This window comes from Cibotium barometz, chromosome 13 (genome assembly GCF_041138505.1).
Source record: "Cibotium barometz isolate CiBa-2024 chromosome 13, ASM4113850v1, whole genome shotgun sequence".
Classification (NCBI taxonomy): domain Eukaryota; kingdom Viridiplantae; phylum Streptophyta; class Polypodiopsida; order Cyatheales; family Cibotiaceae; genus Cibotium; species Cibotium barometz.
Window position 1 is genome coordinate 60511690 of NC_141058.1, and position 15918 is coordinate 60527607.

The window sequence follows — 15918 nt, forward strand, 5'->3', positions numbered from 1 at the left end:
GGAGTCCATACAATCTACGGGAACTCATCCTCTAGCATCCGTCCCATAGAGACACAGTTGCTACCATTGTTAGTGACCACCTGCACTGTATTTTGTGGGCCTATCTCTATGATAGCCTCGCGGAGGTGTGAGCATATAAACTCCTGTCACCACTATCCCAAGCACATATGCATCAATGGCATGCAAAAACATACTGCCCTTACAAGAGGGCACCAAAACTTGTACACATTCCTCTTGCGTATCTTTGACCACCCATCACATAACAATATGCAACCATACTTGCCCCAAGTGGCTTTTAATGGCTCCATCTCCACCTCCACTGCTTGTTGCTCTCTTCTGAGCTCTTTAGTGCCCAAGGTCTCATAGGAGGGTCCCTCCCAGTCACATCCAATGCGGCTGATTGCCCTCATGGCCTTTTTCCATCGTGGTGTGCGCACAATGTGAAAAGACAAAGCGCATTGGATGAAAAGCCTAGTGAGTTCCCTAGTTGCATCTTTAATTGCCTGCTTTTGCATGCTGCTTGATTGCTTGCTCTCTTTAGAGAGGCTCTGGATGCTGTGGGCAAAGGGGTTCACGTTGTTGTGGGAGTGGAACTACCAGCACTTCCGAATCCTTCTCGGCTCTGTGCATCTTCCTCTGAACCCAAGCGTGTTCTTTTTGATGGATCACATGTATCCTCACTAGCCTCAATATCCTCAGGTAGAGAGGCCCACAACCGCGTCCTGCCAGTTGGCTGTCTTTTCCATTTTTGTAGCTCGGCTTTGATGTTTGCAGGCACGTATTTGCATGCACCAATGCCTTCCTCGGTTAAACCTGTGAAATGGGCCTTGACATGGATTGTGGACCCTCCTGAGCAAACCCCGCAAAAATTGCATTTCCACTTTTGTGTGCTTGAACCACCATATTTTGATACAGGATTGACATGGGCGCACATGGCATCCTTAGTGTGAGGCATCTTGACAAAGGCAGGGCTGGATTTGCACTCTCGCATGAAAACCCCCAAATTTCAAAATCTGTGTTTTTTTTTCAAAATTGAAGGAAAAAGGCACAAATCAACACAACCAACCTAAGAGATGGCGGGCACGGAACCTAGGAAGTGCAGGCGGAGTTGGTAGGGGCTGATTTGTGCAAGGCAGGAGCTCCCTTCAAACTGTTTCACAGGCGCATGTAGGCGTTTTTTTGAAAAACGGGCTCTGGAAAAAAAAACGCTGATTTCGTAGATTTTCCCAGGTGGCATGAACGAAACACGTTTCAAACGTATGAAACGTTTCATTTCATACAGTTGCAATGAAACGCATTTCATTGCAACTATGCTTCCTCTTGCCCTCCTACCCATCTCTCTTTCGTGCGGTCCCCCTCCTGCCTTTTCCTCCTTTGCTCATCCCCTCTTGCCTCCTCTTTGTAGTCCCCTCCCTGCTCTCTTCTTCGCCTCCCGCCCCACCGTGCTCTCCCACCCTCTTCCTCCTGACCTTATTTTCCCATTTCCAGTTTGCTCCTTGGGCTCCCACTTGTTCTTCATTCAGCATTAAAGATCGGTTTGTGGTTTCACCCCTATGGAGGACTGCATGGCAACCGATCCACCTTTCCCTGAAGAGTCCATCCTTCATTGTGAGTTATCGAAAACCGATGTCCAGCTCTGTCATCCTAACATCCCCTTGAAAGTCTCCTCATTGATTTGCAAGCTCGCTGATATAGCCGACCGGCCAAGGGGTTGATTCGGGACCTCTTGCAAGCCGGTTTGATTGGTGAGCAGGGACGGATCTCTGATATTTAGTTCGTGGTGAAGTTGAACAGCTACATTCAGGTGGAGTTCGACTTTTCTGCCTTGGCAGACGGAGTCGTGCTGCAGAGCGCCCATCGTGTTACGCAGTGCTCATGCGTACTTCGCTGGATGGCACCTTTGGTTCTCGCTCGACTCTCGTCCGCTAGTGTCTACGTCAGGCTTCCCGGTGACAGTTTGCTTCTGTGGCCTTCCCAAAGAGTACAACCTCCCTCATGCGCTCAGCATTACCCTTGGACACGCCTTAAAGACCCCTGAGATGACACGTTTGCGATGCTTGCCTAGGCAGCAAGTCTACCGTCCTGTAGCCTCACCTGAGAACCTTCCCCAGTTGCTCTCAATTCCTCGCATCGATGGCTCTGCTTTTCAGCAGCGGGTGGAGCTCTTTGGACTTCCCAGACTATGTTTCATTTGTCATTAGCCTGTCGGGCATCTCGTGAGGACCTACCAGCGCTGGTGCTCCAGCGGGACACTCGCCCACCTGCCCCTTGGCGACTCCGCCATGGGCCACCCCTCAGTCCAAGGCGACATGTGACGAGCCTTCGCCCTCTTGCTCTGGGCATGGCATTCACATTGCCTTCCGCCCCCAGCAGATATCTTGGGATAGATGTCACCTCCCTCTGATGATGAATGAGAGATTTCCCCAAGGAACATGGCCAGCAGTCACCTGGCACAAGTCCAGACGTGAGCCCCGAGCTAACAGTTCCCACTGAGAACTGTTACTCGCATTTACCTCATGAGCCAGACGCAAAGTTGCCAGGAGATAAGGTGGGCCAATCGACTGCCACATATGTGCCAGTGGGGCCTTCCCTTTGGAACCTGCTCCCCAGTGCACAGATGGTCCGCAGCGTCATGTTCCTCGCCCTGTTGGTCCTACAGAGGTGCGCCGATTAGTTCAGCACTACTCGGACGCGGTGGAGATGATCATCTGTGCTTTGCCAATTGAAGCCCCCTCTCACACCACTGCCATATCTGTCCCTGTGGGGCCCTTCTCTTCGGAACCTCCTCCCCAGCGCGCATAGGGTCAGCACCCTCATTGGTCCTTCGGAGGTTGGACGATTAGTTCAGCAAGATTAGTTCAGGTTGAGCACATCATGACTGTGGCTCAGGTTCCTCTGCCGTTGGTCCTTCGGAGGTCCGAAAATCAGCTCATCGCTACCCTGACACAGTGGACATGATCATTGCTGCATCGCCAATAACAGCCCCCTCCCACACCAGAGTCTGTTGGAGGCAACCGTGGGATCATGGGGCTCCCGATGAACTATTCCTCTCGGTGCCTGCCGATGGAGACGACCTCCTTCATCGAGATGGTGACCCCTCGCTGCATTTGTGTAATCCTTTGCCACTCTCCATTGAGGTGAATGGATACTGGCACATCTCTTTGTCTTCCTCCGTGTCAGCTTTTTTCTGACCCAAGATTACAGGTACCTACACTACAAGGAGGTTGGCCCCATGAGTCTTGCTCTTAGCCGCGCTTGGGTGGAGTGGGCATATCTGGATGGGCCACTTGGAGCATGACCTATCTGGATGGACTATTGACATCCATACAGCGGTCAAGGGTCATAATTCAGCATTCAAGTTCGTTGTGTTATGCATTGTAGCATTAATGTATATTAGTCAGGAATTTTGGTAGTATAGAAGGTTAGGTAAAGAGTGTCAGATCTGAATTTTGCAGCATTGATATATTTATTTTGGTAGTATAGAGGAGTAGGTTAGGTAAAGAGTCTCTTCGTGGGGATCCAATGCCGTGATTAGATTACCCTCGTCATCGACTCAGCCATCCCCCTGAATTGGCGGACTCCCCTTTCTAGTCCTTCCCCCCTGGATTGGGTTGGCGGTGTCACTCACCATGATATCTCTCTAGTAGTCCTTGGTTCTGATGGGGGGGCCGCACTCATTTCTCAGTTGATCCCCAAGGCCAGTTGACCCTCTCCCCCACAGTGGACTACAAAGGTGGATCTCTTCAGCGGGTGAGGATTATGCGCTTTCATGTTCACCACAGTGGCACAGTGACCGTTCTCTAGCCAAGGTGGCCCGCAACAGTTCCTGGCACCTATGGCTCTAGGAGAGCTGATCTTGAACCGCGTCCCGTGGGAACCAAATGAGTGGAAGTGGCGGGACCCCTTTAGCTCAGAGATCCCAAACACCCCCTTTTTTCATTGCACGGCGAAGATGGGTCATAGGATCCAGATTCATGAGATTGATGGCACCCAAACCACTAGGCCTCCTAGGGCATCTTTTCTCGCTTCCTTGGAGATTTTTGGAAATGTTTGTGGAACAGCTATCAGCCTAGGAAGGTCACAATCTTCCTCTGGAAGTTAGCCCACCGCAGCCTTGCCGTCAGCACTTGGTTGGCCATTGGAGAACGGCGGGCACACATTGTCCGATGCTGCCACCCCACGTAGTTGTGGCGGCACTGCGTTTGGGATTGTCCCAAAGCGCAATAGGTTTTTGTTTTTTTCAGAAAGAGACTTCTATTAAGTATGAAAAAAACATACAACAATCATAGCTATAAGCCAGAAAAGAATAGAATCACCCCAATATGTAAGGTGATTTCAACCACTGAGGAGCATCATGATGCCATGTAAGACCTATGGTACTAGAGGAAAAAAAGATGCCATGGTCCCACTCCCGCATAAATATCACGCGCTTCGCCTACGCAGAAGGAGAGGGCCCCTGAATACAAGCCCAAGTAGCCATAAGACTATGGATGATATCACCCCATATAGTACTAATGCACTGAGACCCAAAAATCTGGCTAGATGCACCGAGGCTATTGAGGGTTCTCCCGTTCTTGTTTCTCAGTTTTTTGCAAGATTTGGAGTGATATTATTCACACCATCATGGCTACCTGGGCCAAAATCCAGGGATCTTCGAGGGCTGCGGAGAGGAAGCGCGGCCAATTTATGAGAGTGGGACATTGGTATCTTTTTCACGTCCTCTCATTCGGGACCCTATTGGCAGCGTAGGGCTCCTGATTGGTTGAGATCTCCACCTTTATTGGTGTGAAATCTCAATTTTGTAAAATTTTTTCATACTTAATAGAAGTCTACTTTCTGGAAAAAAAAAATATGGACACCCTCAATAGCCTCCGTGCCTCTAGCTCTCTAGCGCTGCCATGCTGTAATACTGGCAACAATCTCCCAACTGGTGTCAAGCCTCTGTCTGGGGGGTATATAATCAGAGTGAGGAACATCCTACCATAAACCATGTTGGGCAATACCTCTACGAATGAAAATAGCAGAATCGGTACCACTGCCCTCATAAAAAAAGCTGCGGACCGGACTGGGAGAGCCAAGCAACTGCCCCCCAAGTCACATGCATGGCCCGGCCACTCAATTTGCCCATAAGTTGGGCTACAGAACCCCAAATCTGTTGTGCAGTGCTGCATCCCCATAAAGCGCAATAGGTTTGGCAGAGGATCCTTTGCTGTGCGCCACGTACTATCACGTGGGGGCAATAGCTTGGGTGATTTGAGAGTGACCTTGCTCTTTTCTACGAGGAGACAACAGGTGGGCAGGCCCTCTGACTCGCACTGTAGGATAAATACAGTTCCTACCCGCAACGACAGGTCGGTAGAGCCCTGGTCCCCGGGCACTAGTCTGAGATTGGAGATCATCAGTAGCATAGCAGCACAGAATATATGGTGGGCCTGTGGAGTGAATCCATCGAGGATGATGTCACCCCTCCAACTCATTCCATATGCTCTGTTTGGACTGAGGTGGAGCCCATATACAAACAATATAAGGGGGGGTGGGGATGTGGATGGAGTGCTAAGGCAAGATGCATCTCTATATGCTGAAGGGGTAGTACAAGCAAGCTATGCAGATCTATGTCTAACTCCATCCAGTGCCATAAGAGGGATATAAGATATCATACATCGCCGATGCTGAGGCTATGAATGGCGTGAACATGTACCTTGAGTCTGAATGAAAGCGAGCTAGCCTCTCCTGTGTCTCCATCTGGTGTCTCATTCGGATAGCTGCTATCTCTCGGTGACGGAGTCGGGGTGCTCTATGTCCAGTCTGTCTAGGTCTCCTGCTGGCTCTCAATTCCTCTGCTCTCTATGCGGTCACCCCACGTGGTACATCAGCTGGCACTAGCATAGCTCTCTGGAAGAAATCTGTGAGCTGGGACTGTCTCCCACCCCTAGTGGGAGCGGGTGTCTGGAGGAGTCTCTCTCGAGAACTATGAAGCTCTAGTAGTAGTCTGCCAAGCTGTCGTCGCTGGTCCGAGGCCTCCATCAACTGATGTAGTGAAGAGTGCTCCTCAAACAATCCTGCGTATCTATCTCTGACCCCCTGGTGGGCTCTACATCTAATACAAAGTGATCCTCAGTCTCCACCTCCTCGCGGCACAATCTGCATATCCGCTCAGCTCTGGGAACCCGTGCCGCTCTCCCAGCCTCTATCTCTAGTTGATGTGATAAAAATCGTAGCTGTCCAATAGCAACGCGAGAGCTGTGTGGCATGTATACATCCATGTACCGCAGTCGATGTATAAACCCATCCCCTGAGATGCTCATAAAGTGGTCTCTGTAATACAGCATCTTCGGTGGTAGTGGGCTCTGTGGTGCTATCCATGTCTCCTGTATGTAGTCCTGCCATATGTCCTGTCTCATCACTCTGTTCCTCTCATTGAGAGAGAGGTAACCCCATGGAGCAGACTGATCATACTGAAAAGGTGGCAACCGCTCAATGTCTATCCCATGATGTGAGAACCACTGTAGCATCTGTGCATACCAAGATCCAGTGTGTCCAGCCTCGGCCAGCTGTCTGGATGCCTCAAAAGCTCGGCGGGATAATCTCTTCGTGGGCATCTCCCTCATCCTGTATATAAAGGAGATCGTCTGGAACAATGCCTCCACTGCCATAGGTGGTGCAGCAAACTCAGCTCCAACAATGTCGTGCGGGACGGATGGTTTGCTGCGTATCATCCTCGAGAGCATCAAGATCTGTGGTCTCTCCAGCTGTACCCATGTGGAGGCTGCAAGCCCTGGTGCCCAAACCGCTACTGCATACATCAAGGCTGGTGTCACTAATGTATCAAAGAGCCACCCCTTCGTGTGGGGTTCCTAAAAATGTGCCTGATGACACTGACGCTCAAGGCCAGCAAGAGCTGCATACCCCCGGGTCACTCTATCTCGGACTGCCCGAGCCATGGAGAAGCGTCCAGCTGAGCTAGTAAATGTGGGGCAAGCGTGGCTTGACACATCTTTATCAACCCAGAAAGACCCCAACGTCACTGCCCAAAATACGCGCCAGTTTTTGCTGCTCACGTCTAGTGTGACATCGTTACGTTAATTCCCTTTTCCAAGTGGAACTTCGTTAGCTAGCCTAGACACCCAACATGAGCTGCCAAGCCACCATTGATTGATTCCAGAGCGTTTTCTTTAGAACCAGAAAATTGAGTAAATAGAATTTTAGGAATGCCAAGGCAAACATAAGAGCTCACCACCTCGACCCGCCCTCCTGCTAATGTGAGAGTAGTGTGGCTCCTGACTGTGGGTGAAGTGTGGAGAGAGAGAGAGAGAGAAAGAAAGAAAGAAGGAAAGATTTTATTAACGTCTTCCAAAAGACCGAACTCGGCCTATGAGACAAATCAGTGTACCTGTGTGGGGTATCCTCTATCATCCCAACAAAATGAAAAAGTACTGAACTAAAAAGCTGAATCTAGGTGTGCAATAAGTACAATGAGTGGGGAGGGGATGGAGCTCTACTACTAGGAGAATGCAAAGCTATATGCATGGAGTATACAATCATGATATGCAGCCTAGCTAGCTCCATCCTGTACCATACTGGGGGTATAAAATGGTATACATCAATGAAGGGGGTGTCCACAGCTCCCTAAAGAACATGCCTGGGTCTTCTCTGAAGCAAGCCAGTCGCTCCGCACCCTCTCTATGAAACTGAGCTCTGATCTCTGTCATCTCTCTGGTATAGGCATGGTGTCCGAAAGCCAGGTGTCCTCTGTCTCCCGTGGGCTCTGAGTGTCTCTGCTCTCTGGAGAGTAATTCCCTGCTGTGTAGGGGCTGGGAGTGGGGTGGATCTCTAAAAAAATGTAGTAATCTGTGTCTGTCGTCCCCCCTTTGGAGCTGTCTGAGCCTGTAATGATGTCTCTCTGTGACGCTGTATGTCTAGAATGAATCTCCCCAGTATGCGCTGGTCTGCTGCCTCAAAGAGCTGGCGTAGGGAATGTGGCTCTCTGAATAAAATGGGATATCTCTCTCTGATGGCTATATATGCTCTGCAGCTGCATACATAATGCTCCTCACTCTCCACCTCCTCTCTGCACAATCTGCATACCCTCTCCTCTCGGGGGATCCGTGCTGCTCTGCCAATCTCGATCTCCAATCGATGTGATGAGACTCTAAGCTGACCAATAGCTACTCGGGAGCCGTGTGGTAAAAAGCCCTCCATGTATCTAGGCCTCTCTATAAATCCATCATCAGTGATACTCATGAAGTGATCTCTGTAGTACAGCATCTTCGGTGGAAGAGGCTGTGTAGGCGATATCCATGTCTCTCGTGTATAGAGCTGCCATAGGTCCTGTCTCAATACTCTGTTCCTCTCACTATGAGAGAGACGGATATGTGGTGCATCCCTGTCATACTGGAATGGTGGTAGATGATCCATGTCTAGGCCATGCTGTGAGAACCAATGTGTGACCTGTGCATACCATGATCCTCTGTCTCCTGCCTCAGCCAGCTGTCTAGATGTCTCAAAAGCTCTGTATGACAATTTGTCCTATGGCATCTCTCTGAATCTGTCTAGCAGGCATATAGTCTGGAATATGGCCTCTACCATCATAGGAGGTGCAGCAAACTCTGCTCGGATAATGTCATGAGGTACTGACGGTTTGCTGCGTATCATGCGTGCCATCATGAGGGCCTGTGGTCTCTCTATCTGTGTCCACTAATGGGTAGCACGGCCTGGCGCCCATACCGCTGCTCTACCGGTGTGACTAATGTGTCAAATAGCCACCCCTTCGTCCGGGACTCCTGAAAATGCGCCTTGTGGCATTGCCTCTCTAGCATAGCCAATGCTGCATATCCCCGTGTCAATCTAGCTTGGCTGCTGAACCCATGGTGAAGCGCGTGGCTGCTGTGCAGAGAAGGTAACCCTTGGGTACACGTATGATGTCACCACCTCCACCTGGCGTCTTGCGCGAGAGTGAATGTCAGCTGACTCCTGCCCTGTCTCGATGTATGAAAGACCATAACCTTGGTTTTCCCAAGGTTCACAGTAAGACCCCTCTGTGTGCAGAAATCATCGAGTGCATGTAGATGCTGGTGTAGACCTCCTGGAGACTCAAACACTAATACAATATCATCAGCATAAAGCATAATATGTACTGAGGTACCTGCTAGATCAACTCCATCTCCGCCTCCCCGTGTAATGAAGTCAGCCACCTCATCAATGTATAACCCAAATAGCGTGGGGGAAAGTGGGCATCCTTGCTTCACACCAATGGTGCTAGCAATAGTCTCGGACATACCTCCTGGGCATCTGACTCGCCCAAAAACGTGCTCATATAATGTATAGATGCCCCATGTCATATCTGCTCTGGTATGCCAAGAGACTGCAGGCGCTGAAAGAGCCTCTCTCGTGGTACTGTGTCAAATGCCTTGCGGAAATCCACAAAGCAGCAATAGAGCTTTCTCTTCCTCACTCTGGCCTGATCAATCATACATCTCAAAGTGAATATATGGTCAGTCACCAGTGGTAGAGAAAGCTCTCTTTAAGCCTGCCTGCCCTGATGAGCGTAAACCTACTCGCTCAGCATATACAGCTAAGCTCTTGCTCCAACACTGCACCATAGAGTTTGGCCAACACGTGGCCAACCATAACCGTCCTGTAGTTGCTCGGATCGAGCAATATCCCCTGTTTTGTGGATCGGCACAATGGTGTGCATCATCCACTCCGCAGGCAAACCCTCTGCTAGTGCCCTGTTAAACAGGTGTGCAAGAAAAGGAGCCAAAGAATCTACTGCATATATGAGATGCTCACCCTGTAGGCCCATATGGTCGGCGGCCCGTCCATGCTATAGGCGGCAGATAGCTTCCTTTACCATCGAGTGGGTAAAGAAGCTAGTTGTGGTAGGTCGAGGCTCCTGTGGTGGCTGAGGTATAGGTGGCTGCTGTGGGGCGTGGTATAGGCCCTATGCATATGTGTGCCATGTCTGTGGGTCTGCAATGGTTGTCGGTGTCCAGGGCTCTCTGAAGTGCCGCCATGAGATAGCGCTATCTCTACTCATGAAGAAATGGAAGATCTCTAGCTCCCGTATCTCTGCGAAGGCCCGCCTTTTGCGGCGAGTCTCCTCATCTCTCTCCTTGACTCCCAAGGCTCTCTGTATGCGAAGCCGTGAGTATAGGGCTCTGCACTCGTCATCATACCATTTGTTCTGGGGCATAGTCCCAGGTCTCGCAGGCTCTCCTGAGTGGACACGATGTGGGAAGCTTTGTAATGCAGCCGTGTGTAGGAGTGATGCTAGCTGGGCTGTAATGGTATCCATAGGTGCCAGGGGATCCATGAGTAGGAGCCCATCCTCTACTCTGCCAGTGTATATGTCTTCCATGTCATGTGTGAAGTAGATGGTAGTGTGTGGCGTCGGTATGTGGGGGCTGGTGATACTGGTGATCCGGCTAGTGAAAATGCCAAGTATGTATGATCTGCCCCAATAGGACGAGGTGGGATGTAGAATGAGGTGACAAGCTATGATGCCTCCAAAGACCCCACAATGTAGTCTACCACCGTGCCTCCAGTCCGTGTATGACCCCCATGTGGGAAGCATGTCAGCCCTCCTGATCCCAGCCACTGTAGCATCCCGTTATAAATAACGAGACGATGCCTGGCTCCCAACCCTAGTAAGTGGTCCCCATAATGTCCTCTGTCTGGTATAGTGTCCTCTGATGCCCGACTAGCCCCTATCTCCTTTGGATCCACAGGGTGGAGGATCTCCATGTCATCATAGTCATACACCTCACAGTCTGCTCTGTGTGTGGGCATTGAAGTCATGTGTAAGAAATACCTCCCCTAGTGTAGAATAATGCATAATCTCCTCTGACAGACAAGTGTATGGCGAGGCTCCTGTCTCCTCCTCCTGTGGCATGTCTTCTGTAATGACATAGGAGGATCATGATGGAGGAAAGTAACATAGGGCTATGTATATAACCCTATCCTGTGAGAGCTGTAAGCTGATCCACATGTATCTGGCCTCTGGATCCTGTGCTACCACTCTCAGTCTCCCCTGTAGCTCCCGTCTGAATAGAACTGCTACTCCCCCCGACCCTCTCGAGGTACCGTGGTGTGTGGACCTCCTGTAGCTGACTCCCACTGGAATCCCTCTACTCGAGGTAGCCCTCTCTCTGGGCTTTGATGTGTCTCTGTCAGAAGTATGATGTCTCTCCTCACCATAACATGCTCCAGTCGTCCAGGCTGCACCCATAGTGAACCATTACAGTTCCATATTGCCATGTGTATCTCTGTCAGTGGCCTGGTCTGTGTCCCATAGGCCCCAAACCGCTAATCCATGAGCCGGCCATCAATGATGACCCGACCATCTCGATAGAAGGCCTTCTTGCCTTCTCTCCTTGCGTGTAAGACTCGTGGCATGCAAGCTCTCCTATGCTCTAGCTGCATCCTCGTGAGATCGTCATCCAAGAAAATAGGAGCTCCCTCTAAGCCTCGTAGTATGACCCTCTTCCTCATGAAGATGGTGCGTGCCTCCACATCCCGAAACTGTATGATGAGAGCTCTCTTCTTGTCATGTCTTTCCCGGCCCTCCAAGCTTTGAGGAAGGGGAGGGGTTCCTCATGTGAGTATCCAAGTCGTGTGCATAGTGTCCGCCCATCCCCCTCGGGGGCAGAGCCGGCTACCTCGGGAATCCCCGTGACTCTCACATTGAGTCTACGAGCATGTCGCATCCGCTCCTCCTCAATGGTGGTGTTGACGATTTGGAGCCCTTCTTTTTGGGCATCCTCTTTCACTTCCTTTTTGATGTTTCCCTTCATCACTTCTACCCAACCCTCCCTTGTTGCCTCCATCTTACCTTCTAGGCTCTTGGTGATTGCCATGGTGAGTTCCTCTTTGATGGCCTCTTTGTCAACTTCCACAGTCTCCCCCTCCTCCTGTGGTGGTCGGTCCCGTAGAGAGATCACCTCCGTTTTGAGGATGTCGATTTCCTCCTTCATAGTGTCCCGTTCCTTCTTCCATCCCTCTTTCTCCTCTTTCCATGCTTCTTTCTCCTTCTTCCCTCCTTCCTTCTCTTTCTCCCTCTCCTTCTCCCAAGTCTCCTTCTCCCTTTTCCAACATCTTCAAAAGGCCAAAATGACCTATGAGACCAAAAGGTTACATCATATCCATGAGGTACATTATCTTGGGTACAAAATAGTAATAAAGAAAGATAACAAAAATCTAGAACTTTAAAATCTAATCTAGGTACATGAGTAGAGAGCTCTCATATCACCCTAATACATCCCTCATGGGCCGCTGTGACATGGTGCTCAAGGTGGTAAAACTGAGCTAGAGCGAGAAGGTCCTGCGATGATGGGTGATGGTGGCCCGGATCTTCCTGTAGTGGCGTGGCTGTGGGCCATGGGGTCTAGGGCGTTGAGCTCTACATAACTCAGTGGCTCTGTCGAATGTCACACCTCTCGGCCGAGCTCCTACACTAGCCTGTGGTCTGGGTATGATGGGTGGATTGGCCCTCTGAGTGCTGGTATGGAAGAAACCGGTGAGAGCTCTCTGTGCTGGTTCTCGAGCAAGTACAGCTGATCTGGATCTCACTAAGGACTCCCTGTGTCTACGGAGCTCTAAAAGAAAAAGTCCGAGGCATCTCTGATGCGGGAATCAAGCGTCTACTAAAGACCCAATGGGCCTATGAGACCAAAGTGATACAATAATGTCAATGTCATATCTCATCATGGAATGGAAAATAAAATAGAAACAAAACAAAGCTATCTCACTGGGGTGATACAAAACTATCCATGGAATACTAGGAACATGGAACATGAAAGAAAGAAAGAAAGAAAGAAAGAAAGATATATTAAGCGTCTACTAAAGACCCAATGGGCCTATGAGACCAAAGTGATACAATAATGTCCATGGCATATCTCATCATGGAATGGAAAATAAAACAGAAAGAAAACATAAATATAGCTATCTCACTGGGGTGATACAAAATTGTCCATGGAAACTCATCATGGAATACTAAGAACATAAAAACATGGGAGCAACATCAGCTCTGAGTAGATGGTATACCACTCTCCAAAATGTCAAGCATGGGGCTTACGAGTATGGCCGAGAGGTCTCCCTCAGCTATGTCACGTGGAAAGGTAGCTCGATGGCGGTGGAGCATGTCCTGGATCTGGAGCTGATGAGGTGATCTTCTTAGCCTCTACACCCATTGCACATGGATCTAGTGAGATCTTCTTAGCCTCTACACCCATTGCACATGGATCACACCTCCGGAGCTCCCCACAAAGAAGCACTTCTACAGAGATCACTTCCTCACACTGACTGAGGATGGATTTATCCAGCAGCCAGGCTACTTGACTGCTCACATGTTCCATGCCATGTGGATTGCGATTGGCCAGATACGGGTTTCATCCCATTGCCTCAAAGTGGAGACAGGTAGAGTTGAGCGCATCTTCAGAGCCGGGAAGCTCATACAGAGACCCAGAGATTGCGATTGACTGAGGATGGATTTATCCAGCAGCCAGGCTACTTGAGTGCTCACATGTTCCATGCCATGTGGATTGCGATTGGCCAGATACGGGTTTCATCCCATTGCCTCAGAGTGGAGACAGGTAGAGTTGAGCGCATCTTCAGAGCCGGGAAGCTCATACAGAGACCCAGAGAGGAGAGGATCTGCCGATTATGCCACACACAGTTTGAGACGGAGGAGCATTACATATGCCGCTACCTAGTACTATGAGATCCGCGGGAGGTTTCACTGTCTATTTCGTGAGGGATTTGGTCCACTCTCCAAGATCATTGACTTCCAGAACCAGCGTTGCCTAGGCCTCTTCCTACTTGAGCTCCATAGACACAGGGACACCTTATTGAGAGCGCTGCGGCCCCAACCACCCCGCCTTCTCCTTGGCTAGCCAACCATCACCAACTTCTTCCGGACCCAGGAGGTGGAGGACGCTGATATAGTGGATCTTGTGGACCCTGCATGAGCTGTTCCGGACCTACCTCGCCCAAGAGGAGTTACCTCGGACCAAGCCTCCACACTCCCGCGTGCCCGACGCCCCCGGCCCCCCGGCCGTTGGCCACGATCACCTCATCAGTTTCCAGATCCAGGACATGCTCCACTGCCATCGAGCTACTTTTCCACGTGACGTAGTTGAGGGAGACCTCTCGGACATACTCATTAGCCCCATGCTTGATATGTTGGAGAGTGGTATACCATCTACTCGGAGCTGATGCTGCTCTCATGTTTCTATATTCTTAGTACTCCATGATGAGTTTCCATGGACAGTTTTGTATTACCCCAATGAGATAGCTATGTTTATGTTTTCTTTTTGTTTTATTTTCCATTCCATGATGAGATATGCCATGGACATTATTGTATCACTTTGGTCTCGTAGGCCCATTGGGTCTTTAGGAGACGCTTAATATATCTTTCTTTCTTTCTCTCCACCTTGGAGTTCCACCCGTCGTAGCTGACAATGTAACCCTAACCTACCTGATCCTTGATCACACTCACAATTTCTTGGGACTCCTCTCCATTGGTCCCGCTTGATCCCTGGGAGAGTGGGCCAGTTGCAGGAGGCTCACCCCACATATGCAGATGAGATGTCTAGTAGCGATTTGAGGCAGCCTCCCCGCACCCCCCCCCCTCCCCTACCTGCAGGGCGGGCAGTGGCTTAGAGCCTTCACCTGCCATGACATCCCCCTTGAAGGCTTGCACTCATCATCTAATTTACCTTCAGGGTCAATTGAGGATCTCTCTTCCCCTCTGAGGACTTCTCCGGCAGCTCACTTCAGAGGGTGAGGATTCTTGGTTTCCATGAACTCTGCATAGCTCAATGGCTCTGTCTAGTGTCACTCCTCTCGGCCGAGCTCTTGCATCAGCCTGAAGGTCGGGTGTAGAGAGAGAGATAGAGTATTGCTACACGACTCGATGATGGTTTAGTTTGATGTGTAAACTCTTCACAAGTACATGCTTTTGTAGGCTAGTAGCCTTATCTTTTGACCCATAGAAAACACACACACACACACTATACTAATGACACGTTGCACAGTTATCCTATCTTCCCATAAGAGGGTGTTCACACCTTAAGAGATGGTTCACACACATTAGGCTTGAAATCCTAATAGGGTTGGCCAATGCCAAGAATGATCAGGTGCTACACGATAGAGCAACAAGCATAAAGAGGGGGGGGATAGTAGGCAGGGGTGTGGGTGTGGGGGGGTGGGGTTGATGCGGGAGGGGGGATCACAACGAAGGGGGCATGGAGGGTGTGGGGGTACGAGGGTCTGGATGAGAGACCTCCTGATCAATATCTACATTAACCTAAACCTTGGCAAGGGTACCTTGGAGCTCCTATTGGGTGGGTGGGGCCGCCTTGCTGTCTGCATCTAGGTCCTGAGCTAAATTCTCATAACAGTTGCGAGTAGGCACCGTTTCCTTGGTGGTCCCAGCCAACTGGCTCTCTAGCTCTCGACAGCCTTGTGGGGGGGTCGAATCCGCCAGCACAGCCATGTCGAGCTAGCTACCCGCAGCTTGAGTCCTTTGTAGGCTGGGTCTACCCCACAAGCGCGGCTGGTGGTGGCCCACTTGGTCAGGCTGGCCGGGTACCTGCCCATCTAGTTGAGGAGCGGGATGGAGCTGACCTCTAGCCTCCGCTCCTACAGAGGGGACTCGGAGCAGTTTCGGGTGAGGGTCTGAGGGGTCTCCTCAGCGGGCCTGCTGTCAATTGCAAGCTCTAGCGTGGTGTCCCATTTGCCTACAAATGAAGCATTGCCCGGGGAGACTTGAATACTCAACTCATTGTAGAATACCACCCCCCACTCCTCCCTCCCCCCCCCCTTTCCTTCTTCCGCATTTCCCCTTGTAAGCTGGGAAGTGCAATGACATGAGGAAGAGCCTCCGGAAAGGCTATGTATACTTTGAGGGAGGGAATCCTT

The 15918-nt window shown here is 50.4% G+C and overlaps 1 protein-coding gene across 10 annotated transcripts in view; it reads left to right on the forward strand.

Moving 5' to 3' along the window:
* The window catches only part of LOC147632902 (S-adenosyl-L-methionine-dependent methyltransferases superfamily protein), a 150461-nt gene that overhangs the window by 121304 nt on the left and 13239 nt on the right, over nt 1-15918 (forward strand). The window lies entirely within an intron of this gene.